We start from the raw sequence: 24,911 nt of genomic DNA, 5'->3' as shown, positions 1-24,911 counted from the left end.
TACAAGACCAAATAAATAACATGGTCACCAATTAATTTAAAATACACATAGTGATATGCTTTTCTTTTGGTGAAGCCAAGTCCCCGTATAAATGTATCGAATTTCTGATACCACATCCTTGGTGACTATTTTAACCCATACAAAGACTTCTTTAACTTGCATACCAGTTCTTTCTTACCCTTCACTGCAAAGCCTTCAGGTTTCTTCATGTAGATCTCCTCTTCCAGATCACCGTGAAGAAATGTTGTCTTTACATCAATCTATTCTACCTCAAAATCAAAATCAAAATCATATGCAATAGATAAAAGTAATCTAGTAGAATTCACCTTGGCAACAGGAGAAAAAATATCACCAAAATCAATTCCTGGTACCTAGGAATAACATTTTGCTACCAACTAAGCTTTGTATTTCTCCACCTTTCCTTTTTCATTTGTCTTCTTCTTGAACACCCATTTGCTGCCAATGGGATTCCTTCCAACTGGAAACTCCACCAGATCCCAAGCCTCATTTTTGTGCAAAGATGCCATTTCATCAACCATGGCCTCTTTCCAGAGTTTTCCATCCTTTGAATCTACGGCTTCCTTCACAGTTCTGGGATCATCATCAGTAACAGATAAAGAAAATTTGAACAAAATGTAGATGGACTATACCTTTCTGGCTGCCTTCTTTCTCAAACTAATCTTCTCACACCCGGAGTTTGTGGCTCTTTGTCTTCTGATTCCTCCTCTGTTGTAGAGTCTAATTCTTCCTCCTTAAGCTCAGACTCTATCTTCTCAGGTTCCTTATGTTGGACTTCATGTTTAATAACATCTTTCACCTCTTTGAACACCACATCTTGGCTGTACATAACCTTCCTTGTTACTGGGTTTCAAAGCTTATAACCCTTTAAACCATCCTTATACCCAATAAAGATGCACTTTTCAGATTTACTATCCATCTTGGTTCTTTTCTCCTTTGGAACATGTACATACAAATCACATCCAAATACCCTCAGATGTGAAAGAGAGGGTTTCTTACCAGTCCATACCTCTTTTGGAGTCTTATCCTCCAACACTAATGAAGGTGATCTGTCGACCAGGTAACACGCTGTCTCCACCACCTTTGCCTAGAATTCCTTGTTGGGTTGTGTTATATTCTTTCCATGACTAGCCAACGTAGTTAACTGGGGGGTTAGAAGGGGGGTGGTGCCCCCCCTCCATTGTGTCGATTGCATAGCAGGGGGGTCACAGGGGATTTGAGAGGTGTAGGTAACCCCACTCTATGGGGTCCGGGGCTACCTATGGTTTTGTGCATGATTTTCGCATATGGTTTTGGACGTGATGGTTTTCGATCCATGGTTTTAGACGCGATGGTTTTTCGGTCCATGGTATTGGATGCTTCACAATGTATAAATTTGTATTATAACATTGAAAGGAACATAATGAAAAATCAACATGGTACTCCAGGTTTTGGGATCCAGTGGGAAAATCTCTGTGTATATGCATTTTATGTGTTATGCTCTCACATTGTTTATTTTTTGTGTTTTAGAATTCGTATGCCGGTAATTTCTGTACGCGGTTAAAACCTACATTTGGTATTGAAGCTGTTTTGGTTTCAAGTGATCCGAATCGGATCCTTAAACACTCTTAAAAGTTTCCTGAACTTTGTAAAACTCATGCCGAAGTTTCAAAGTCTTATGGATGTCGAGCTTATCTGAAATAACCTCTAAACAAATGGCAATTTATGATCAGCACGGAGCAATGAGGAACCTTGGCCAAAGTGCGCAGACCATTGGCCCATGGTAACCATGCGCTGGCACAAATTGACAAACGAGAGGTCAAATCCAAAAACAGGGTAGTTTTTGATAAGCGCTAATCATGTATCGCAGGGCGTCCCCCTTAATGAAGGCAAGCCCCTAAGTGCTCGGTCCCGAGAAAAGCATAAAACTGTACGGAAATCACCAATTCTGTTAGATGGTGGGTCCCACACTAAAACTGGTAGGATATCAGAAGGGCTTCAAGCAGTAAGAAGGTTCAACCGAGTCTCGCCCAATGCCATACACTGGGTGACACATGTCCGGCAGATGAGAGAGAAAACCGCTCACATTGGATGGGTAAAAGTTATGCTACTTACCTGCTCGATATGGACAGAGACCATAGGATCTGGAGGCTCCAAATCAACAGTGGAGGAACGATTCGATGGATGACCAGATTCGACAGGGAAATAGGCCGAGGTGTATAAGATTTGAGATCCAGAATGACCGATGAGTTGGCAAAGGAATCAGTTTTGCGGGCAATACCAGAAGCAACGAAAATAATGACCATTCAAAGAGAACTGAAACTCAGTTCGTGAGGATATAGGTGGCCACCTCTCTGTGAAGCGTTACATAGTGATGATGACGCAGAGTAGGGGAATTCAAGTGGATAAAGGCAGGAGATCCAAAGAGCCAGGAAGCGGAAATGAATAGACAGGAAGTGGATTGGATTTAAGCCACAAACAGACAAAGAGTAAAGGTAGCGGAGAGAGGAAGTAGAAATCCAAGCGGCCAGAGAGAAGTGAATTGTAGAGAACAGAGAAGAAGCCGAGCTGACCTACAGAGCAAAGGTAGTATCGAGCTAGACAGAGACAAAGAGAGTCCGAGAGTCTGTGAACTCCAGAGAAGGCTTGAGAGGTTCAAGCTAACTCCTCTGAGTAAACCTGTTAGGTATTGAGTCTTAGATTGGACTCATACCACTATGACCAGTTGAGGTCGAGATTCAGTAAGGGGAGTCTGTGTACTCTAGAGTCTTGGGGAATCCAAGTACAATCCTACTGATCATCCTCTGTTGAATGAGACTCAAATTGAGCTCATTATTGTAAAACCTCTACTTTGTTAAGACACAATAGAAAGGCCACCACTGAATGCTAGACTAGGAGACATAGCCCAGGAGGATTGTGTGAACTCCTTATTAAACTTGTTGTGTTTATATGTTTTCTTATTGTGTTTCTCTTACTGCTTCAGTGTCTGTGTATTTTGCAATATTATCGATCCGTTGCTTAAAATAACATAGGCACACCCCAACACATGAGTCTGTAATACCTTCATTAATTCTCTGAGATCATTCACTAGTGATTTCAGATCAAGTGGTATCAGAGCATCTAGGTTGTTAAGGTTAGACAAGTTTGTGAGGGATTTTGTTGTTGAATGCTAACTAGATCAAAGCTTAAATTAGGAGAAGAAGGATTGGTTGAAGCTAACCCAGAAATTGGAAGAGTCTATCCTAAGAATAAAATGTCAGAAGAAAGTCCCTTGGGATTAGACCCCTAGTTCATAGATAGTTTCCTGGCCATGAGGTCCATGGTAGAGGAAATGTATAGGGAGTTTAAGAAAGGTAGAGATGCAAATTCATCACACTCCAAAGATAAAGGAGAAGAAGAATCTCTCCTCCATGACCACTCCAAAGGAAAAGGGAAAGAAGAAAACTTTCTCACACCTCCTAATAGCCCTAAAAATAAGAAGAGGACATCTTTGATTAAATTAGATGTTAAATTTGATTTGCCTATCTATGATGGAGAGTTGAATGCAGAGAAGCTGGATAATTGGATTAGACAGATTGACATGTATTGCAGGGTGTAGAATATTGACTTAGACAGAAGTAAGATTCAGCTGGCCAGCCTACGCCTTGGAGGAATTGCCTTGGTATGGTGGGAAGGTCAAACACAAGCTGACATGAAGAAGAACGGTAAAATTTTATCTGTCTGGAGTGAATTTGTTTCTGCAATTAAAAAACAATTATATCCACTAGCTTATATGCAACAATGCCATGATGAGCTGGTAACTCTTCGACAATTGAAAGGGAAAAGTGTACAAGGTTATACTCAAGAATTTAGAAAAAGAGAATTGATTCTAGGCATTTCTTTAGACTCACCTGAAACTCTACTGAAGTACATAGGTGGTCTACATAGTTATTTAAGGCATACTATTCTCATGTTTAACCCTACTAGCATAGATGAGGTCTTTGTTCAAGCTATCCATTTAGAGGCTAGAGGCAAGAATGTGGTCCCAAAAGTTGGGGGATCATCCAAACCCACTGCAAGCAAGAACAAGGAGAAGAGAAAACAGAAATGGAATTGTTTTAGGAAGTCCTTACTTGTATGATAGAAAGACAATTTTCTATAGAGAAGAAAACAAGTATCAACTCATTACAGATGGAATCGAATATATTGTAAGAGCTTACAAACTCAAAAATAATTATACTCTCATAAACTTAGGGTAGATGAAAAGAATTATAAATTCATGCAAGAAATTTTTACTGATGGTTGTAAAGGAAAAGAAACCTGATAAAACCAAAATATTCGAGGGTTGTAATGCTAAATAGCAAGCTGATTTAGAAAAATTTGTTTCAAAATATGATATACTATTCCAAGAACCTAAAAGTCTGCCACCCCAAAAGGAAATAGTACATGATATTAATTTGCAGCAAGATGCTCCATTGCCTAACATCGGAATGTAGAGGTTGTCCACTTTAGAAAATGCAAAAATCAAGAAGCAGGTATAGGAGCTGCTCGAGGAAAGGTTCATCAGACCTAGCACATCACCATGTGGGTCTCCAATTGTTTTGGTGAAGAAGAAAGATAGCTCGTGGAGAATGTGCATTGATTACCGAGCACTAAATAAGATAACGATAAAAAATCGTTATCCCCTTCCTCACATAGATGATCTACTGGATCAGTTGAAAGAAGCTATTTTTTTTTTCCAAGTTGGACTTGCATAGTGGTTATCATTAGGTCAGAGTTGCAGAGCAAGATGCATGGAAGATTGCTTTCAAAATAAAGCAGTGATTGTATGAGTGGCTAGTTATGCCTTTTGGCTTAACTAATGCTCTTGCTACTTTCATGAGAGTAATGAATGATGTACTCAAACCGTTTATTGATGATTTTGTAATTGTATATTTGAATGACATTCTTATATTTAGCAAAACATGGGAAGAACATTTAAAGCATGTCAAGCAAACTCTAGATGTTTTAAAAAGAGAAAAACTTTATGTTAAACTCTCAAAATATGAATTTGGTAAGACATATTTGAATTATTTGGGTCATATGGTAGGGGGTGGTGAATTGAAGATAGATCCCTCTAAGGTTGCAGTCATTGTAAACTGGCCTAAACCCAAATCTACTATCGAAGTTAGAAGCTTCCTAGGGGCAGCACAATATTGGAGAAATTTTATTGCTAACGTTTCCTTAATTACAACACCTTTACATGCTTTGACAGGATTGAACAAGGTGTTTTAGTGGGGAGGCAAACAACAGAAAACCTTCGACACCTTGAAAGAAAATATTAGTACAACACCAATACTAGCACCGCCTGATCTTCAAAGACCATTTGAGATTGAAACATATGCCAATGACTATGCCATGGGAGCAGTGTTGATACAACACGGTAAACCCATATGTTATCATTCTGAGACATTTAATTCTGCAGTAGTTAACTATCCTACATATGATAAAGAATTGTATGCATTAGTACAGAGTTTGAAAAAGTGGAAACATTATTTAATGGGCAAAGAGAAAGTTATACATACTGATCATCAACCACTTCAATATTTACACTCCCAAACTAAGTTGCATCAATCAAGACACTATAGGTGGATGGGTTTTCTACAACAGTTTCATTTAGTCATAAGATATAAAAAGGGCATACGCAATAAAGTTGCAGATATGTTGTCCAGGCCAATCATCAATGCATATACTATACTTCAGCATAATTCAGTATTGCATGAAAGCTACATTGAATAGTATGCTGAAGATATAGATTTTAAAGATGCATATGCAACTTTAAGTCATGGCAAACAAATAGAAGAATTGGATTATCATATTAAGGATTGAATCTTGTATCATTTGGGAAAGTTATGCATTCCACAAAATGAAAGAGTAAAGATAATTCGAGAAGCACACACTTCTCTAATATCAGGTCACTTTGGTGTGAGTAAAACAGTTGCACAACTACAAATATTTTGTTATTGGCCTAATATGAATGAGACAGTTTCTAGACATGTAAGGGGGTGTACTATGTGTGCAAAAAGCAAGCCTAGCAATAGAAAACTAGGCTTGTACACTCCACTACCAGTACCTTCCCATCCTTGCGAAAGTGTTTCCATGGACTTTGTTGGGGGACTGCCCAAATATAGAAAAGGTCATGACTATTTATATGTTGTTGTTGATAGGTTCAATAAAATGTGTATTCTAATACCATGTAACAAACAAACTACAGCTGAACAAACAACAAAGTTGTTCTTCCAGCATGTATGGGTTCATTTTGGATTACCCACTTCCATTGTATCTAATCGAGATTCTCGATTTGTTGGGAAGTTTTGGTCAAGTCTATGGGAACTGATGGACACCAAACTGAAGAAGAGCACAACCTTTCATCCACAAACAGATGGCCAAACAGAAGTGGTCAATAGGACAGTGATCTAGCTGCTCAGAGGCTATTACAGCAAGCATCCTAAACTTTGGGATGAACATTTATGTTATGTGCAGCATGCATACAACCGTGCTAACATTCTTCTATACAAAGATCTCCTTTTGAGACCTGTTTTGGTTTCACACCAAGGTCTCCCTTGGATTTTTTCTTTGGTAAAGACATAGCAGTTGATGGACATAGTGATGTGGACAAAGCAACTAGGTTCATTGAACAAATCCAAGAGATTCCCCAAGAAGTACAGGAACAACTGGAAAAGAGCCAAGCCAAGTACAAGGCAAGGCATGACAAGCATCAGATGGAGCACAATTTCCAAATTGGTGATCAAGTCTGGTTGTATATGAGCAAATATAGAATGCAGGGTGAAGGTAAGAAGTTGAAGCCAATAAGGTACGGACCTTTCAGGATACTTGAGAAAATTGGTGAGAATGCTTTTTGCCTTGATTTACCAGCTTACATGCACATCTACTCAGTCGTTAATGCAGACAACTTGAGACTATTTGAACCTTCATTAATTGAAGATCCCGAAGAGTAGAGTCAATTGCCTTCTACTGATGATATGCTGCATGAATATCTCAATGAATTGTAGGAAGACACAGTTTTGGACATGAAGGTGAGGATGACGTGCAGGGGAGATGTTGAGTACCTGAGGATTGGACTCAAGGGTTCAAAACCAAGGAGTGCAAAATGGATAGAGATTGGACAAGTGAGATAGCAATACCCTCACTTGATTGATGCTTGAAAGAAAACCAACTTTTGGTGGTCCAAAAGCTTTTTCAGTGGGAAGGCCATGATCCGAATCAGATCCTTAAACACTCTTAAAATTTTCCTAAACTTTGTAAAACTCATGCCAAAGTTTCAAAGTCTTATGGATGTTGAGCTTATCAGAAATAACCTCTAAACAAATGGCAATTTGTGATCAACACAGAGCAATGAGGACCCTCGATCAAAGTGCGTAGACCGTTGGCCCATGGTAACCGCTCGCTGGCACAAATTGACAAATGGGAGGTCAAATCCAAAAACATGGTAGTTTCTGATACACGATTAGCGCTAAAGTGCTAATCCCATATCACAGGGCATCCCCCTTAGTGAAGGAAAGCCCCTAAGCACTCGGTCCCGATAAAAGCATAAAACCGTACGAAAATCTCCGATTCTGTTAGAAGGCGGGTCCCACACTAAAACCGGTAGGATATCGAAAGGGCTTCAAGCGGTAAGCGGGTTCGACCGAGTCCTGCCTGACACCATACACTGGGTGACACGCGTCCGGTGTATCAGAGAGAAAACCACTCACATCGGATGGGTAAAGTCATGTCACTTACCCACCCGCTATGGGAAATAGCCTGAGGTGGATAATATTTGAGATCCGGCATGACCGATGAGTTGGTAGAGGAATCAATTTTGCATGAAATATCGGAAGCAACGGAAATAATGACCATTCAAAGAGAACTGACACTCAGTTCGTGAGGAAACAGGTGGCCACCTCTCTATGAAGCGTTCTGCAGTGATGATGATGCAGAGTAGGAGAATTCAAGTAGATAGAGGCAGGAGTTCCAGAGAGCTGGGAAGTGGAAACGAACAGACAGGAAGCAGATTGGCTTTAAGCCACAAACATACAAAGAGTAAAGGTAGCAGAGAGAGGAAGCAGAAAGCTGAGAGGCCAGAGAGAAGTGAATTTCAGAGAACAGAGAAGAAGCCGAGTTGACCTGCAGAGAAAAGGAAATATCGAGCCAGACAGAGACAAAGAGAGTCCGAGAGTCTGTGAACTCCAGAGAAGGCTTGAGAGGTTCAAGCTAACTCCTCTGAGTAAACTTGTCAGGTATTGAGTCTTAGATTGGACTCATACCACTATGACCAGTTGAGGTCGAGATTCAGTAAGGGGAGTCTGTGTACTCTAGAGTCTTGGGGAATCCAAGTACAATCCTACTGACCATCCCCTGTTGAATGAGACTCAAATTGAGCTCATTATTGTAGAAACTCTGCTTTTTTAAGACACAATAGAAAGGCCACCACTGAAGGCTGGACCAGGAGACATAGCCCAGGAGGATTGGGTATTGGGTGAACTCCTTATTAAACTTTTTGTCTTTATATGTTTGCTTATTATGTTTCTCTTACTTCTTCAATGTCTATTTATTTCACAATCTTATCAATCCGTTGCTTAAAATAACATAGGCACACCCCAACACATGAGCCTGTAACACCTTCATTAATTCTCTGAGATCATTCACGAGTGATTTCAGATCATCAAGGGGACGCCTTTGTTGCTGAGGGGTTTCGCTTGGGCCTGTGTGTTACTGGGAAAAGTGTCTATTTAGAACTACTCTATCACACTAAGGTGTGATAGCTGCCTTAGAAACAAACAGAGAAAACTACTTTTGTATTTCCTTTATGAACTATAGATAGAGAGGAATAGAAAGGACCGACCTGTGTCTTGCGCTAATCCTTTGATCCAATCCCTCTCTTCTTTGACAGCTTCCAGCTACTTGCTCCCTTACTTGCCCAGCTTCACCAAGTACCTGTAAGATCACAGAAGAAGAATACTATACAAAGACATGGATCTATATTCATAAACAACTTAGGATCAGTTTTAAGTTAACCATACAAATGTAACAAGCATCAATGATACAAAAGCATGGAGGAAAAACTCAAATAGTTTTTATTGATAAACAAGAAGATCCAGGAGGAGTTACAACCGATGGTTCCTGACCCAGCATCAACCTCCCAGCAAAGAATCCCCTCTTCACCTCCAACAAAGCATCAATCACCCAATACTCTGATATTTGTCTCAAAACCAACAAAAATTCCTTACAATGTGCAAAATTCCAGCCTCTGGATCTCTGGGATGAGGGATCCATATATAGATGTATGTAAGGAGGATGAGTCAGCTTGTGATTTGATTAGTGTCTTCTCTCTGTCAGTTCTTGCTTCCACTTGGAGACTGAAGGCCTCTTACTCATCCTTGGTCGAATTCAGTGAGGCAAGTGTCATAGGAGAAGATTCTGGAAGCTTCCATTGTCTCTCCACCTCACGGAATGACACTGCCATTTGTCATTTCTCGCCAAACGCACCCTCATAGTGCATTTAGGTGCGTTGCAACACACCTAGCCAGTGTATTTAGGTGCTATGCAATGCACCTAGCCAGTGGAGCAGCTGAAATGATCCCGTTTTGACTTATTCTGAGCAATTTCTGGTGGAGAACTTCTAGGAGAAGCTGTAATTTGTTGACCTTGTTCCTTTAGGGGTTAGAACAACACTTTTAGGGACTTAGGAGCCCTTGGTTTATGGACATTTCATGCTTGGAGTTGTAAGGCACAAAAATGTCTATAACAGTTGCCCCCTAAAGTATGAGGCCGTTAATCGGGTGAAATGCTTTATTATGAGGATCTGAAGTTCTTTCAATGCTGGGAGGAGACCTGTAATAAGATACAATACAATACATTATCTTCATACTGTTTTTCATGATCTAGCTGAGGCGGGTATTCCCATGCTCAGCTTTATAAATTCATTTTCATGTACATAGGACAGATAATCGTCTGATTGTAGACTGATGATTCTGATAGAGCCATCATCCTTTTGGTAGGATGATTATCTGTGTTGCAATGTTGTACATTTAATGTCTTTATTTCCCTGAATATATATCGCAACCCGGATGGATGAAACTAGATCCGGGGTCTTCAATCTCGTCTGATTTTCACTCGAAGTACAAGTCGATCCATGTGAGAAATGTCCTGAAGTTGAACATGGAAAGACATTGCTTGATTACCAGTCAATGATGTAAACTGTTAACAAGCGCGAGAGGAATCACCGATAATGATAATGATCCTCAAGGTACTGTAGTACAATTCATGTGGTGTGAATAAAGGACTTGGCGTCGAACACCACGCAAAATATTTTGGTCGAAGGTCATTGATGTAAACCTGTCGCCAGAAGTGAGGAACTTGCCATTGAGGCATGCAAGATTCAAAGTACTGAATGGGGTGCTCCTAGACCAAATTCTTGGATAATGAGCTGATGTCGACAAGAAGTGATCCGTCACAGGAGGGCCTTAATGAATCCCACATCAATGACACGGAACGGAGCAAATGCTTTTGATGGAGGTGAAAACGATCTGATGATATACGGTTCAGGGTGGCGGTCATGAAAGAATGGAGTATAATGTATGGTAGTGGGTGGGACACAGGTGGCTTCTCTGGATGACTTCTCTTGAACATGTCGGAGACACTGATGTGATGGATTGGTAGAATTAACCCCAAATGTGGATGGTATGGTGTGACCATGGCAATGTGACCGGTGAATGAAACAACCCACCCGACTCGGACACGGAGTGGAAGTGTCATGTTCAAGAACGACTTGCTACCAATAAAGATTCTTTGAGTTTTCTTCCCAATTTTTCCCCAGTCATTGCTGACCAGGACCTCTTTATTTTTGTCAAGCTTGAGGAGGATAACATATGCTTGTTCTATAATTTTCCCTTCGGGCAAACCCAACGCTATGTTTTAACGAGCCTAGCGATAGTGAAACTCGTTCTCGTCTAAAGACAAGTTTGTCGCTATTAATCTTTTTAACGAGTTTAACGACAAAGATAACTCGGTCCTTTTCATTTTTAGAGAGTCTGAAAAGGTACGTAAAGGTAACTCCAAAATTCCTTTTTCGTCATCTAATCCCTTAAGTCTGAAAAAGTATAAAACAATACAGAAGGGATGAATTTTCGATAATTTTAACGAGCCGAACAAAACAAGCGCTCGATATTTTTGTGCAATAATCCCTTAGGTCCAAAAAGATTAAAATCTAGATGAGGGATAGCACTTCTTGTCCCTTTAACGAGCTGGAGAGGCCAATGGCTCGGCAATCTTTTCATATTTTACGAGTCAGTTGAAAAGAGCTTAAAGAAGACTCGTCTTTTGAGGAACGAGTGATAAAATGGGTAGTGTTATAGCTCCAAATCTCACTCTTATGGTTTGTGATGCTGCACTCATGGCCTAGGGCAACCCCTCCTTCCAGAACTGGTCCAAAAATTTAAAAAACAGTGTTTTATTCCCTATACGCGACATTGCCCTGAGTTAAACGCGTGACATGCAGGTCTGTCATACCTAACCCGCGTGTATATATTAAAACACTTAAAAAAATAATAAATTCCTCTTTTTCGGGCGGAGATCGTGGGTTTTACCTGCTGGATCACCTGTTAGTGCCCGTGGCCCAACTGTTCCCAACCAACTCCTAACTAAAAAACTACTTTGGAGAGGGTATAAAAAGACATCAAAGGGAAGGCCAAAGAGAGGAGAGAGCAAGATTATTATGCTGAGATTTTTCCCTTAGACCAGGTCTGAAGTCCTTGGTGCTTTCTGCACTTCCCCCCATTTTGCATAGGAAACCCTTATTTCCATGTGTATTGGTGATCATTCATCCTTGATATCATCATTGAGTAAGACTTGGAAGGAGCTCTTGTTGGAGGCTTGAGGCTGGAACGAATCCGGGAGGAAGCTTTGCTTGGAGCCTGCTGAAGGTGTTCAGGTGATATCTTTCCGATATATGTACTTTATTTGCCTTTAGATATAAAGAAACACGTCTTTGTTCCCGAAACAATCTTTCTTTATGCTTATGAGATTCTTGTCTTGAATTCTTATGCAAGTGGTTACTTAAAGATTTTTATAACTAACTTTATAGCATAAAGATGGTTTATACATAAGTATCTGTACATGTACTGTTGTGTTCTTTGATTTGTTTGTCTTGCAGGTCAAAGAAAGAAGAAGGGAACTCCAAGAAGGGTTTGGACCCTAAAGGCCTTCTCGAACGTAGGACCTTAGGTTTGTACCCTAAACATTAGAATTTTCTTAAAAGTAAAAATGATGGCTGTGTGTGTGTGTTTCTTTGAATAAGCAATTTTCAGTCTGGTAGAGTCTTAGCCCAAAGGACCCTAGGGGTACTTTCCCTTCAACCAGAATTGGCGACTCCGCTGGGGACAACACTCTTGTTGTTCCTAGTTTGGGTAGTCTTCAAGCCAATCAAGGCTCAGCCCCTCTGTTTGTTGGCTCTGACTGTCTGATATTTTCTTGAACTCCAAGCTTTTCTAGTTTTTCAGTCTGTGTTTTTTTATTTTTCTTGAAAGACTTCAGATATGCTCTTTTCCTGGATTACAGAAGCGTATATACACAAGTTGCACTAAGTGAACCCGCGTATACGCAGGTTTCCTTAGTTACAGTCGCGTATACACGCATTCTGCACTTAATTGCAGGCGCGTATATTACATAAATTTCAAGATTTATAAATTTTCTTTTTGCTGAATATTTGTCTGGTGGTTTGGGTCAGTGTCAAGCAGTCACTTTTCCAGTAACAGTTCTCTGTTTGACAGGGGGCATCTTGTTCTGAACTCTCTCTAGTCATAAGGAGTATTAGTCTTGTTTTCGTTGATTGCAAGCGTCATTGATTTTTGACACACAAGATTTCTGTTTAAGAATCTTGATTGCTCTGTTTCGGCAGAGTAGGAAGATTGGGTTCAATCTTTGTGTCCATTTTTGCTTTCATGACACTTTTTGTTTGCTTAACGAAATCATTTTTATGACCATTTGCTCCTTCGTTTCGGGAAATTTGTTTGTTACCATTTTCTTGAAACTTGTCTTTTGATATTTTGGACTTTCATTGCTGCTTTTGATTGTCAAAAGCGATTTCAAACACATTTTATTTTTGTTGAGTTTTCATCATTTGAAAGGTGTCAATTCACAAAAGTGTTTGGTTGCTTGTTTATCAATCATTGGTGTCAGTATTTTGGAGAGCTTTCCTTTGAAAAAGACTTTTTGGTTTGATTGAAAGAAAATCTTTTGAAAGTTTTGAGTTTCGCTTTCTTAAACTTGCTTTTCATTTGATTTCCTTTTTGCGAAGTGAAAGTGCTTTGTTTTTATCTTAAAACTTGTTTTTATTGTTTGGACAAAATGGTTAGTAATACATCATCTTCTATCTAAGCATTTTAGTGGCAAGACAAAATTTGGTAAAGCAGCAACTTTCCTTCTTTGTTTTTAGAGTAGTCTTTGAATCTTACATCCACATATAGTTCTTGCATTAGGGTAAGATTTGCATCTCTTTTTAGGCATATTTAGTTTTGTTAGTTTTTGTGAGTGTGGAGTCTGAAAAGAAAAAGAAAATTTGTTTATATTACAAGTACCTCTGAACCTCATAGAAATTGCTCTTCATCGAAAACAAAAGTGCATGTGCATGTAGCTAAGTTTTATTAATTTCTTTTGCGTCCATAAAAACACCACAAGTTTCACCTCCATCACCTTGTGACTTAAAGAACAGCCTAATAAAATCAAGCGCTTAATTAAAATCCACTAGAACTTTTTGTTTTAGTTATTACACCAACAAGTTTAGGATTTTAGGGCCTTGGATTAGGCGAGTGGAGAGTTAACTCTCCAAGGCCACATAAAACGTCAAACATAAGAGTCTGATTAACGAGAGTAAATCCAATAGCATTAGGAAGACCAGGAAAGCTCCGGATCTGGGAGTTAAGCACGAGGGTCTGTGAAGACAGGGAAGAGAGATACCCCCTCTCCTACTTGTCCGAACTTACCTCACGACTGTTCCGCCTGGCTTCTGCGATGAGTTGGTACCCATAGTTGCCTCTCCTAGGGATCTGCATAGGTGGCTGCGGAGGGGAATCCCGTGGCACCTGAGGTCGACGTTGTATCACTCTTGACAGTACTACTGGAGGGCACCCTTGCGAAGCTTGGGGGCTTGCACCGGCGCAGGCTGTTGTTAGGAGGTCAGCGTAACTTCCTCTGATACCTTCGCTGGTAGGACTGGGCCCTCATCATCCTAGACTATCTTTGGAAGGCCCTTTGATTCACTTTCTCGTATTTTGGTGTCCGGTCCTAATCACCCGGAGCGGAAATACTTGAAAGTTGTTTGACTGGCTGTATCTTTAGGAACTTTATAGTGTGTGCTCTGTGCTCCTAGTCGGCTTAGCTTTTAATTTTTTGAGTCTTTAGTTAGATCATAACAAAAAATTCAAAGTGGCTGACCGGTCTCCAAGACGGTCTCGAAGACTTCGTGGTCTCTTGCCACCTAGTTTAGAGCCTTCTCCTAGAAGGCGCAGAGGGGATACTACCGGTGGGGTCCGTCCCACGCCGGTTGACGCATCGGGGATTGATCCTCCTCTCGGGGATATTAGTGGCCAAGCAAGGCCTGGCACTTCTGAACAAGAGAGGGACACTCCAGTCCTTTCTCGAGTTCACTTTCAAGCAGAGAATAACGTAGAGGTAGAAGAACTTTCAGAATCATTAGTGATTCCAAATTCTCCACTACCATCTAGTTATCCAGACGTATTGCAATACGTTGGGACTCCGTCGCATAGACTAGTGAGTCCATGTTACGCTACGCGCTTACCATTTATGATCACTACTGGAAGCATGGCTTCTACGAGTGCTGCGACTATGTAAACCCCAACATCGGTGCAAGGGGGAGGAACCATTTCCATCCCCTCCGCTTCCTTGTTCGGATCGTTTGCTAGCACATCTTTGGTAGGGTCTACCTCCATTCCGTCCACGAGTGGAAATGCCCAAACCAATGCTTTTAGTACTGGTTCCTTCCTTTTTGGCACCCAATCACAGGGTATTCCATCGGTTTCGTTCGGTGCCGCTACGTCCATGATGGGCGGATCGGCTTCATTCCAGGGTTTTCCTTTTGGAAGTGGTCATATCCCACATTCCAACCCAACAGTAGGATCCATGCCTTTTTCTTCAATAGGACAAAGCAGCAATCCTTTCCAAGGTTGGAATAACCCTGGGGTTAGTAGCGCACGAACTGCGAATCCATTTATCGGCCAACAAGGAAGTAGACCGTATTCCACGGTTAGCATGTTTCAAATTATTCCTCCCCTTGCTTCGGCTTGGAACCCATATGAAGGGTTATCAACTCCTTACCATTCTTTAGGAGGAAACTTTGCAGGCTATGGAGGTTATACGGCAGGAGTTGGTCAAACTCCGAATTTTGCTGGACCACAAGGCTTGCCTTTTGGTTCAGCCGGTTCTACTGGTCACTTCGGGCAGCCTGGTGCCTCCCAAATCCCAGGACAATCTTTTCAGAACTTTGGGAGTTCTGCCCAGTCTGGGTGGAATCCCCTAGGTCCTCCTAGGCTTCCGTTTCTGGCAACGTTAAACTTGCCAGATCTCACTAAGCTAACGAATGACCCTATCAGATACAATCTGGCCTGGCCTCTGGTCCCAACCAAACTCCCTTCGGACATTCCAAAATTCGAAGGGAAGAGTGGTGAAGATCCGGGCGATCATGTAACCACATTCCATTTGTGGTGCTCATCCAACTCCCTCATCGAAGATTCGGTTAGGTTGAGACTCTTTCAGCGTACCTTGACTGGTAATGCGGCTAAATGGTATATAGAGTTGCCAGGGGGCAGCTTTACATCGTTCGCAGACTTAGCCAATATCTTCTTGAATCACTTCCAGTTGCCTGTCCGCTATGATGCCGGAACTGAACTTCTGGCTACCTTTCGTCAGGATAACGCAACCCACATTTCTGATCACATTCAGGAATGGAGACGGAGAAAAAGGCTCATTAAAGCCGAAATCCCTCCGGAGTATCGTCTAGAGTGGTTTTTGAAGTCTTTGCAACCCGAGATCTCCAAGGATGTCTCCATGTCTGGGGTCTATTCTGAGGAGCAAGCCATTTTCAGGGCCCAACAGTTAGAACTGATTTACTCTCAGTCTGGGATCCTCCAAAAGTACTTGCCAGATGCTCCTGGATCTAAGGTTGATTTAGCTAATCCAAAGCCAGGTCCGCACGCGGATGGTATCGTGGGGTCAGTAGACTCGACTACAGTGAACTTCTTGAATCAATTGCAACAATTGTCATTACAAACTGCTCCTAGCAACCAAGTCACAATGTCTAATCCTCAAGCCTCCCAAAATTCTTCCATTAACGCCGTCCAATCCGATAACCCCAAAGGAAATCAAAATTCCAATGGGAAAAATAAAGGACGTGGTAAAAAGAAGAACTCGGATGGGAAGCCCGATGCAAATAAATCCGGCAACAACGCTGGTGGTGGTAAAGGTGAGTCGAGAAAGAAAGTTAAGTTCCCTTGCAAGTTATGTAATGGGGACCATCTAACTCATCTTTGCCCTAGAATTGAAGACGCTCAACGCTTGTTAGGACAGCAAGGGACTTCTAGTTCGCAAGCTGTGTTAACTAACCCGTTTCCCCAATGGCAGCAACTTCTTGCTGGCGCGAATTCGAATCCTGGGACCTCCTCAGGGGGCAACCAGGAAGGGGAAAAAGCATCAAATGTTTTTATGATGGGTTCAAACGTTAACGTGACTACTCGGTCACGTGATTATGGTGAAGCCGAAACATCTAAGGATAAAACGGTTCCTGGAAGTAATGACCTTCATATTGAGCGACCTCTTGTTGAGACTATACCTAGGATACCGAAAGGTTCCGCCAAACGCGCGACGATTAACCCTAATGCTACGGCCGCCCAAAATTACTCCATTGTGGAGGATTTGGCTCAAAGCCCGTGTGCTATTTCCGCTTTGGAAGTTCTCCAATCGTGTCCGTCTCAGAGAAGTGCTTTACTCTCCGCCATTGGAGCAGTCGATCCAGCTAACTCTTTAGTGCTCTCTTTTGACATGTCAAATGTCAAAAAGAGACTCCCTCATCATATGGCTTTTCAGATAAAGTCTACATACCGGAAAATCAATATTTTTCGCACCGTTATAGATGAAGGAGCTTCCACATGTGTCATGTCCATGTCATGTTGGAAGGCTATTGGTTCACCTTCGGCTGTTCCTTCACCAACCGTCTTAACTGCATTTGATGGCCATTCTCACAAGCCGCATGGGATTATCCCGGCCTTTCCTATATGTGTTGGAGGGAAGGTCGTTAATATCGAAGTTGAAGTCGTAGATGCTAACCTAGATTATAATCTCCTATTAGGAAGGAACTGGGTGTACGAGATGGAAGCCGTTGTATCGACTCTGTTTCGTGTCATTTTCTTTCCTCATGAGGGGAAAATCATTAAGGTTGATCAATTGGACTATTCTCCAATCGATCCTCAAGCAACCTCCAACTCTAGTGTTCCTTTGGTGGATAACCCTCGCCCATCGACTGAGAATTTAGGAGTAGGGATGTATTCCTCATTGATGGGTACGTTTGATCTTCCCTCTCCTTTTGCAAGAATCAATGCTATTTCATCATCCAAGGAGTCTTCTCGAGAAGAGTTCTTCCGAACTCATTATTTTTCTGACCCTTGGACCTTGCCTTCACCTACCACCACATTAGTTGAAGGACAAGTGAATGGAATGGCGTTTCCTATATCTGCAGCTGAGCTTAGATATCAGTCTATCGTAGACTCTGCAGATAACCATTCTACTCCTTTTTCCGAAGAGGAATTAGATGGTCATGTGGCCCCCACTTGGAGCTTTGATTCTAACTCTTCCTTGGACTGCTTAGATTCGGTTCTACCTTCTGAAGAAGCAATCCTCGAAGTAATGATGGGTATAGATCGACCTTGGGAAGACTTACACCATCGTTCATATTTTCTTCCTCCATTGCAGGAAGTGGAATCTAAATTCTCCGAGCTCGTTGATAGTGATGTTTGTACGGTGTCGAACCCTTTGGCTCCAACACACGTACGTGCCGAAGGTAATATGTCGGTAATCTCAAAAACGATACCTATAAACATCTCTAAGGATCCTAACATCGTCGAGAATATCTTCATCGGAATTGAGTGTTCCCCTGAAGAAATTCAAATTTATATCGACCTATTCAAGGAATATCGGGATGTATTTGCTTGGTCTTATGAGGAAATGCCCGGCATTGATCCTTCTATAGTCCAACATGAGATCAAGACGTACGAAAACGCAAAACCGATTCGTCAAAGGCTTCGGCCGGTTAACCCTAGGAAAGCAGTGGCTATCAAAGCTGAGGTTGAGAAGCTGCTAAGGGCAGGTTTTATATACCCTGTTCCTCTTACGGATTGGGTTTCGAATCCAGTCCCTGTGGACAAAAAGCAAGGAACAATCCGCGTATGCATTGATTTTAGGGACTTAAACAAGGCTTGTCCAAAAGACAATTACCCCACGCCATTCATTGATCAGATTATCGACGAGTGTGCGGGTAATGAGATTTTCTCCTTTATGGATGGTTTCTCAGGTTATAATCAAATCTCTATTCGTCCTGAGGATCAGCATAAGACTGCCTTCATATGTCCCTGGGGTACCTTTGCATATCGAAAGATGCCCTTTGGTCTTAAAAACGCTGGAGCCACGTTTCAGCGGGCCATGTCCTACGCTTTCCACGACATCAAACATGTCATCGAAGCATACCTAGATGATATCGCTGCTCGCTCTCGAAAGAGAACAGATCACCCTAGTCATCTTCGATTAGTCTTTGAGCGATGTCGTTTCTATAAAATCCGGTTGAATCCCAATAAGTGTGTTTTCGCGGTTACATCCGATCGGTTGTTAGGGTTTATAGTGTCCAATGAAGGGATTCGGGTTGATCCCTTCAAGGTAGAGGAAATAGTTCAGTTGCCTCCCCCATCCTCAATCCTTCAACTTCAAAGTCTTCAAGGGAAGGCCAATTTCTTGAGACGGTTTATAGCAAACTACGCCGAGATCACTAAAGGGTTCATGCGTTTGCTACGAAAAGGATTTCCATTTGCATGGGATGACTTTGCGCAGCGGTCGTTTGATGCTTTGAAAAAGGCATTAGTCTCTGCCCCGCTTTTGAGTCCACCGGATTATGGTAGAGACTTCCTTTTATATCTCGCTGCAGCAGAATCTACCATTGGTATGGTTCTAGTTCAGGAAGACGATGCTCTTGTCGAGCACGTGATTTATTATTTGAGCCGAGGCTTGATAGGCCCTGAACTCCGCTATTCTCCGGTTGAGAAGTTGGCCTTGGCAGCGGTCCATGCTGTCCAGAGGCTCCGTCATTATATTTTGCTACGCAAAACTTTTGTCTTAGCGGCGGTCAATCCATTCCAATTTGTCCTCAGTAGGCGAGTGATTGGGGGCAAATATAATAGATGGATAGTCATTTTACAAGAATTCGACCTCGAGTTCTTGTCCGCCAAGTCTAAGAAATCTATGGTCTTCGCGGAGCTAATTTCTGAGCTTCCTTGTGGAGAGGATATTGTTTATGAGGAAAGTTTACCCGACGAACATATATTCCTCATCTCTTCACAAGAACCTTGGTATGGAGATATCATTGTTTATCTCCAGACTTCGAAGTTTCCCTCTACTTTCTCCAAGGATGAACGTCACAAGTTACGTCACCTGGCTAAGAACTATGTTATCATTGGTGACACATTATACCGTCGAGGGGTTGATTCAATTCTTCGACGTTGTTTAACCTTAGAGGAAGCAGAGTCTGTGCTTAATGATTGCCACAATGGAGCTTGTGGTGGTCATCTTTCCGGGCTTGCTACAGCCCAGCGCATCTTACGTGCCGGCTACTTTTGGCCTTCACTCTTTAAGGACTGTGTGGAAGCGGTCAAACGCTATCACCCATGTCAAATTTTTACTCACAAGATGCGCGCGCATCCAGCTCCCCTTTTTCCCGTTGTCACCGTCGGTCCCTTCACTAAGTGGGGTATTGATTTTACGACTTGTAATCCACCTTCAGCGGCGAATCACAAGTACATTATCGTGGCTGTAGACTACTTCACGAAGTGGGCTGAGGCCATGCCTACTTATAAGAACGACACTGACACGACAGCTTTGTTTCTTTTCAACCAAGTTATCTCAAGATTCGGTATCCCAAGAGAGATTGTCACTGACCATGGCAGTAATTTCCAAAATCAGCTAATGTCCGAATTGGCTCTTAAATTAGGTTTTCGTCAGGAGCATTCGTCTCCTTACTATCCTCAGGCCAATGGACAGGTCGAGGCGGTCAATAAAACTCTTAAGACGATACTCCAACGGACAATCGATAGAAATCGGTCCAATTGGCACATTATGTTGTATCCGGCTCTTTGGGCATACCGAACCTCCGTCAAAACGGCTATTGGTTTTACTCCTTTTCAGTTGGTTTACGGGATGGAATCTATCTTTCCGGTCAAATGTGAAATTCCATCTCTGAAATTGGCTGTCGAGCTTCTTCCTGAGACTTCGAGTCTCGAGGAGCGCCTAGTTCACCTGGAACATCTCGATGAGCAGCGTCGAGATGCCGCCACGATGAATGAGGCCCATAAGAAAAGGGTCAAAACTCAGTATGATAAGTCTGTCCGTCCTCGTGTCTTTTCTGAAGGTGACCTTGTCTTGGTCTATGACCAAGATAAGGACGCCTTGGGGGCAGGCAAATTCAAGCCTATGTGGTACGGTCCTTTCATTATCAAACAAGTCTTAGAAAAAGGATCGTATGAGTTAATTGATTTCGAAGGAAACAAGCTAGCGGAGCCCCGAAATGGGCTCTACTTAAAGAAGTATTTTGCTTAGTTTTACCAGGCAATGGCTTCTTTGTATTTTATGTGTATTTGTACATATATTATCGAGCGTTTTCTGATATCAGCACTTTTTGATCTGCTTTGGCAGGTGTTGATGGATGATTTGGTTTATTTTGGATTCGCTGATGGTGCTAGTCGGCACACTCGGAATCTTGCTTCCGCAGCTTGGGTACTTTATTACCCAACTGGTCAGTTGATGATATCGAGAGGCGTGTGTATCGGTCCTGCTTCAAACAATATGGCCGAGTATACAGCTGTTATCAATTTATTATCCGAGGCAATCTCTTATGGGATCGACTCGTTGGTAGTATATCTTGATTCTCAATTGATAGTGTCTCAGTTAAATAACATTTATAGGGTTAGAGATCCATTATTATATCGCCAATATTTAAGGGTGAGGTTGTTGCAAAGATCATTTATTTACATTAATTATTTGCACATTCCAAGATCTCGAAATTGGTTAGCTGATTCTATCGCTAATCAAGCATTAGACTGGCATATCAATCATTCATCATCATAAAATCATGCATCAAAAAGTCAAACTGTATATATATATATATATATATATATATATATATATATATATATATATTGCAAAGCGTCTCGAGTGTACATATGTGTGTCCAAAAATATACAAAATTGGGACTCAAATGCCCATAATCATGTCAGGCATATCTAATGCCTCGGCTCTGGATGAGCAGCTAAATAAGTAACTATAGCAGTGGCCACGCGCCGAAAGACGCGAACCCAGTCACGTGGCATCCCAACCACATGACGCTGCATATCTGGAGGAAGGTCCTCTATCTCGGCCATCGGTACTTGGTAGCTCAGTCTCGCCAAGTGTCGTTGGACGTTGTTGAGGGTCCTTTCCGCATCCGCAGCCGCCTCTTCGGCTCCTCGGCCACGCCGTCCATGCCGTGGGAATCCATCTGGTCGCATGGGCCCAATGTCTGGAACATGATCATCATATTAGTCATTTGAATCTCATCAAAAAATATTTTTCAAAATTTATCATTATATTTGAAAAATCCAAAAAATCATAAAATCATAAAAATAAAAAATCTTACCAATCTTGCCCCATGCTGCATCCGGTGGTAACACTAGATCGGGATCTCCTCGGAAATCCAGCCCAGCATAGGGGTAGTCATCAATGGCGATGATCTGTTGCTCCCACCAAGCAAAAAAGTCATCGTCGAATGCATTCCTAGGCACTTCCCCACCCCCCAGACGTTTCATCAAGTCAGCCCACCGGCCCATGCGTGGATCACGTGGACTACTGATGGGAACTGCTACCCTGGGGCGGAGTGCGGGGACCTTCTCGAAGAAGAAAGTGCATAAAATGGTTCCGTACCCAAAGTTCTTGGTCCGTCCCCTCCTGATAGAAGCAAGCTGTTCCTTCATGTTGGCAAGTAGAGGAGTACACCAGTCAAACACCGTGGTGAGACAGTGCACTGCTACGCTCATGTTTACCCGTGATGCCTGATGTAGTGAGGATGATCCGTTCACTCGAGCTATGGTGAACAAGATTATCCGCAGTGACAAACTCGCCACGTCTGGGATAGAGATCTGGCTCCCGACCTTCCGATGACCTGGGCAGTAAATTTGAACATAGTCGTCTACACTGAGACTATTCCGGGTCCTGCCCCAGGAGTGTACTACCTCTCCCCTTCGGGAAAGGCCCGTGATAAAATATATATCTTCCACTTCTACCCTGAGTGGCATCTGATCAATCACAAAAGCTTCCTCCTCGACATCCCAATAATCAATGAGTCTCTCGAGCAGACGCATGTTTGCTTTCATATTTGGCAACTTGAAGAATTTTAACAATCCGCATCCCCGTAGGGCATCTAATGCCTCATCATTGTTCATAACTTCATTATCTACAGCTGAGTGCTCTCTTTCACGCCATGTGACAGTCATCCTGGAAGAAAAAATCATTTTCATCCGTTAGTTTTTTGTATAAAATTAGTTTGCTGCGCACACGCGGGTTCACTTGTATACAGTCGCGTGTAGGGCCGTCGTATACGCGAGTTCTATACAGCCAACCCGCGTGTACGCCGCAGAGCGATTTTTTGCAAAAGTCTAACGGTGAAACATTAATTAAACTTCCTAAAAACTATCACAATTAATTGCAAGACAAGTTTAGTGCTTACCTGGAAGTTTTCGGCAAGTTTGAACGGTTGAATAAGTCACGGGGAAGTTTGCTCCTTTTGCTCCACAATTTTTGCTCTCCAAGTCAAACGGTGAAAATGGTAAGTCCAAAATTTCTTTTTATAAGTTTTGAAAATGAATTTTTTTTTCAAAATTTTATTTTGTTTGGTTTCATGTCACTTTTAACTTGGGAGCTTGGAATGTCGAGATTGGGTTGTTTTTCAGGACATTTTGGACATTTTTCGACGGTTCGAGACGGTTCCATGACTGCTGACCCGTCATGGCAGGTATCGTGTTCTCACTGGCATATAGGTTAGGGACACCATTTTTCCGTTGCATTATGCATACTAGCCTCCATTTGACCGATACATCTGCCGTAGGGTCGACCCCATCATGTTATGGTTCGTAAGCCATTTTCACTCGCCGATTCTTTAAATCATGACATGATGGTAGAGCCATCCTTTTACATGGGCATCCTAGTTAGCACCTCACTGACATTTGTTGCCCATGCTGCTTCGTTTTGAGTAGGCTCGGGAGTCCTCTGTAGTCCCGCCATGACTTATGCGTTGAAGACTCATTCCTCTTTGCTTCTTCGCTTCGTTCTGGCCTTATACCCTAGAGGCTCCTATGTGTGTTGAGTTGTACTTCTGCATTGCATGTTGACCATTTGCACCTTTTGGCCTATAGCCAGATTCACTTGGACTCGTGTTTAAGCCAACTTTTGACCATGACGTCTGCAAAATCAACCTTGCATACCCTTGACTTATGCAGCTTGACATACCTAGATCCGTGGAAGGAACTTACCTCTGAGTGTCACTGACCAGTTTTTCACCTCCCTACATTGAGCATAGGAACGTTCCTTTCCCAGGAACTAGATCATCTGTTTCACCGACACTCGTTCTTTCCACTGTACCATAGCATTCTTTTATTCTTTTTCCGGCTTATCAGAAAAAGACAAAAAAAATTAAATATTCCAAACAAGAGCGGGAATAGGGACATTATTTCCATTTATTGTTGGCAGCTAGAGTCAGTCGTGTCGCCCTTGAACAAAGCACTCAAAACAAAGTCTCCTCCGCATGGGTGGGATTTAGTTTGACTTAGGTACGCCATAACCTTGTTATCGAGTCAGTTCTCCTCCGATTGGTTATCTCTTCCAATCATATGGAGGGTTCGTTCGTGCCTCCTGCATGACGAACTTATACAGATTCATCATATGCTGCCACATAGTCACATTGAGTCGTGCTTTTGTTCAAGGGAAGTTAGCCTGAGTAAGCCTTTCTGCGGTGTCTCTTGACTCATTTTTCAGTCGGCCATCCCGGGTTGTCAGTGTCATGTCTATCATCACATCAGTTATATTGGTCCTTTACTCGTGCCGGTTTGAGAAGGTCCCCATTGACTTCTTGCTGGTGGGTCTTGTCCTTATCGACGACGACACCTTGCTCTGAGGACAGGCCTAGAGCCGCACCCTGGCCCTATTTTCATTATTGATAGGTCACCTTGTGCTCAGCATCGATCAGTATCATGGGTCTTTGACTGAGCGGTTTCCCTTGTGTTTGACATCATCATACATTATCACACATTGGGATTCGTGCAGTACCTTGGTTTCCATTTGACCCTATTGGTGGATACCTCGCCTCTGTGTCAGCTTTCATTATTGGTTCGTTCAGAGGGTTTCTGGCGTGCGCTAGCCACATCTTGTGTACGCCGGAAACGTACTTCGGTTGGGTTACTACATCTTTTTTCATCCGATTCCTTCCACATTATTGGCCTATGGGTTACACTCGCGCTAGATTGATGGAGGATGCCTTCATGCCTTCCTTCTAGCGGATCTTTCCCTATCGACTCCGACTCATTGCTCTGGGGCAAAGATCT

The sequence above is a fragment of the Pinus tabuliformis genome, chromosome 1_2 (genome assembly GCF_031772625.1).
Source record: "Pinus tabuliformis cultivar Carrire ecotype Pingquan chromosome 1_2, CPIR1, whole genome shotgun sequence".
Classification (NCBI taxonomy): Eukaryota; Viridiplantae; Streptophyta; class Pinopsida; order Pinales; family Pinaceae; genus Pinus; species Pinus tabuliformis.
Note: the sequence above shows the minus strand (reverse complement) of the source record.